Here is a 4223-nt window from a genome sequence, read left to right as displayed (position 1 = left end):
GGGTTTCCATCACAAAAGAAGAAATAGGTGGATATTGGAGTTTTTGAAAGATGGGAATGATATCTTACATATACCACTTAGAAAAGGTGACATGTCAACTGTATAAAGGAAAAATTAGAGAGGCCTAAGGGAGAGAAGCAACATTCATGTGCAAAATCAATTATGAAAGGAATGGAATTGTGTGTGATTTTTAAAAATTCTTGTTTATCTAAATTGTCTAGGACTCAAACTCACCCAGGTTACTCATGCTTCCATTTCTCTGGGCTTGTGGAGATAGATAAGAAGAAGGAATGTTTAAAGCAAAGAAAGTTTGAAATCAAGATGAAATTTGCAAAACATCTTGAAATTTAGACAGTATGATGCTTTCAAGGGAATCCAGTCCATATTTCACTCTAAAGCAGTCTACTGAATTGGGTCATTTTCATTTAAGGAGAATGAAGAAAACAGAGCTCTGACAGTGAATAAATACACTGACTTCATCGATCAATATCTGATAAATGTCTATGTAAGGCTAAATCATTTTACAAATGATAAAAGGATAATTTCAGCTCAGTTCTTAATTTCCATACTCTGCACAATTTACAGATTGGACATGGTGGCAGTGAACATGCATAGTAACTCTACTGCAACTGAGTTTGTTCTGATGGGATTCCAGGTTCCTGAGGAGATACAGATCATCCTGTTCTTGGTGTTTCTAGCCATCTATCTTTTCATTTTGGTGGGGAACCTAGGCATAGTTGAACTGATTAGAATGGACTCCCGGCTTCACAATCCCATGTACTATTTCTAAAGTGTCCTATCTTTTCTGGATGCCTACTACTCCTCAGTGGTCACCCCCAAGATGTTGGTGAATTTTTTAGTGGGAAATAAATCCATCTCTTTTTCTGGCTGTGCCACACAAATGCTTTCCTTGGTAACCTTTGGAACCACTGAGAGTTTTCTTCTGGCTGCCATGGCTTATGATCGCTATGTGGCCATTTCTAATCCTCTGCTCTACATGGCCGTTATGTCACCCAGAATCTATGTGTCGCTGATCATTGGCTCCTATACTGGTGGCCTCCTGCATGGCATCTTACATACATCCGCCACCTTCAGTTTATCCTTCTGCGGCTCCAATGAAATCAGGCATTTTTTCTGTGATATCCCTCCACTCTTATCCCTCTCCTGCTCTGATACGCACATCAACGAACTGCTACTCTTCAATTTTGTGAGCTCTATCGAGGTGGTCACCCTCCTGATTGTGCTCGTCTCCTACGGCTACATCCTGGCTGCCATCCTGAGGATCCGCTCTGCTCAAGGGAGACACAAGGCTTTTTCAACCTGTGCCTCTCACCTGGCGGGAGTAACCATATATCACAGTACGATACTCGCCGCGTACCTCAGACCCAGTTCAAGTTACTCTCTGGAGCATGGCATGGTTGTGTCTCTATTTTATACCGTTGTGATTCCCATGTTGAATCCAGTAATTTACAGTCTAAGGAACAAGGATGTGAAGGATGCTTTTAAAAAAGTTTTAGAGAAACATTTTCAGTGATGAAACATATAAGGAACAATAGATTCCTTACAGGGCTATGACTCTAACACAGAATTTGGAGTCAGGAGACCTGAGTTCTAATCTCAGTGCCACCACGTATCTGCTGTGTGACATTGAGCCAGTCACTTAACATCTCTGTGACTCAGTTTTCTCATTTGTAAAATGAGAATTAAATACCTATTCTTTCCCTTCTTTAGATTTTGAACCCCATGTTGGACATGGACTGCATCTGAACTGATTACATTGTATCCACGCCAGTGCTTAAAACATAGTAAACACTTAAAAAATGCCATAATATTCATTAATATTACAACTAACCACAACTCACATTATTTAAACAAACGCTTTAAAACTGATCCATGTTCTGGTTTTCAATGATCGGAAAGTATTTAAATTCCTTTCAAGTGTGGGATTTGCTTTGTGCAATATTAACTTCTTAATGCTCTCTTTGGTTTTTAAAGCCAAACTTCTCCAGAGCATGGAGAATATTTGTGGTGGACAAGGAGAGATTTGCTTTATGCAATGTTTCCCATTTAATTCTCTCGAGTTTTATAGCTGAACAAGCAGAGAGTATGTTAGAGAAGGAAAAGGAGACATTTGCTCCACCTCCAACTTAGTTCTCGCGTTGTGTTTTTAAGACCTAATTCCTCAAGGGAGCAAAGAATATTTGAGGAGGAAAAGAAGACGTTTGCTTCATGCAATGCCATCTACTAAATTTTCTGCTGATTCTTTAGGGCCAAATGTGAGCAGAGAGAATATTTGAGGCATAAAGGTAGGGGTTGTTTTGTTCAGTGTCTCCAGTTCTCCTCTGGTTCTTTTAGGCTGGAGCAAGCAGTGAGAATATTTGAGGAAAAGGAGAGATTCATTCCATGCCATATCTAACCCTGAATTCTGTACTGGGTCTATAAAGCCAAACTCCTCAATAATAATAATGATGGTATTTGTTAAGTGCTTTCAATGTGCCAAGCACTGTTCTAAGCACTGGGGAGGTTACAAGGTGATCAGGTTGTCCCACGGGGGGCTCACAGTCTTAATCCCCATTTTCCAGATGAGGTAACTGAGGCACAGATAAGTGAAGTGACTTCTCCCAAAGTCACACAACTGACAAGTGGTGGAGCCGGGATTAGAACCCATGACCTCTAACTCCCAAGCCCTTGCTCTTTCCACCAAGCCACGCTGCTTCTCAAGAGAACAGAGAGAATAGTTGAGGGGGAAATGAGAGATTTGCTTTATGCAATATCTATCTTAATTTTCTCTTGGTCTTTAGGGCCTATCTCCTAGACAGTAGAAAAAATATTTGGGGAGGAAAAAGAGAGTTGCCCTTTTCACAATACTTACTTCTTAATGTTTTCCTAACTCCTCAAGTGAGCAAATAATTTTCTATGTGGAAAAGGTGGCATATTTGCTTCATGTGATAGCTTCCCCTAACTTGTCTCCTGGGTCCTCAAAATAATAATAATAATAAAAATAATAATAATAATAATAATAATAGCATTTGTTAAATGCTTACTATGTGCAAAACACTGTTCTAAGAGCTGGGGGGGATGCAAGGAGATCAGGTTGTCCCATGTGGGGCTCACAGTCTTAATCCCCATTTTACAGATGAGGGAACTGAGGCACAGAGAAGTGAAGTGACTTGCCCAAAGTCACAGACTGTGAACCCCCTTCTAGACTGTGATCCCGTTGTTGGGAAGGGACCGTCTCTATATGTTGCCAACTTGTACTTCCCAAGCGCTTAGTACAGTGCTCTGCACACAGTAAGTGCTCAATAAATATGATTGAATGAATGAAAGTGGCAGAGGCGGGATTAGAACCCATGACCTCTGACTCCCAAGCCCGGGATCTTTCCACTGGTGCTTCTCAACACTTAACACCTCAAGGAAGCAGAGACTGCTTAGAAGAGAAAAAGGAGAGATTTTTGCTTCTTACACTATCTCCTCGGTAATTGTAAACTGTGAGCCCACTGTTGGGTAGGGACCATCTCTATATGTTGCCAACTTGTACTTCCCAAGCGCTTAGTACAGTGCTCTGCACACAGTAAGCGCTAAATAAATACGATTGAATGAATGAATGAATAATTCTCCTCCTAGGTCTTCATGACCTAACTCAAGAGAGCAGAGAAAATGTTAGAAGGGGAAAAGGGAGTTTTGCTTCATGCAATACCTCACATTTCCTTCCCTCCCCATCACCTCGACTCCCTCTCTCTGCTCTACCCCCCTACCCGCCCCACAGCACTTGTGTATATATGTACATATTTATTATTCTATTTATTTTTATTAATGATGTGTACACATCTGTAATTCTATTTATTTCTATTGATGCTATTGATGCCTGTCTACCTGCTTTGCTTTGTTGTCTGTCTCCCCGCTTCTAGACTGTGAGCCCATTGTTGGGTAGGGATTGTCTCTATTAGTTGCTGAATTGTGCTTTCCAAGTGCTTAGTGCAGTGCTCTGCACATGGTAAGCGCTCAGTAAATACGATTGAATGAATGAATTGAATGAACTTAATTCTCTTCTGGGTCTTTACGTCCTAACACCTCAAGTGAGGGGAAGAAATATTTGCGGCGGAAAAGGAGTGATTTGCTTTGTACTTTCGTGGATCTTCAAGGCCTCCAGACTCTTTGAGAAAGCAGAGAAGTAAGGGAGGAATTTGCTTCATGCAATGTCTTCCACTTTTTCCTGAGTAAAT

General features: G+C 40.8%; 1 pseudogene; it reads left to right on the top strand.

Annotated features, from left to right (window-relative positions):
• The first annotated feature begins 607 nt into the window (after positions 1-607).
• LOC119923016 lies at positions 608-1534 on the top strand (annotated as a pseudogene).
• Positions 1535-4223: the final 2689 nt, after the last annotated feature.

This window comes from Tachyglossus aculeatus, unplaced genomic scaffold (assembly GCF_015852505.1).
Source record: "Tachyglossus aculeatus isolate mTacAcu1 unplaced genomic scaffold, mTacAcu1.pri scaffold_136_arrow_ctg1, whole genome shotgun sequence".
In the NCBI taxonomy this organism is placed as follows: Eukaryota; Metazoa; Chordata; class Mammalia; order Monotremata; family Tachyglossidae; genus Tachyglossus; species Tachyglossus aculeatus.
Note: the sequence above shows the minus strand (reverse complement) of the source record. Positions and strands in the feature narration are given on the sequence as shown.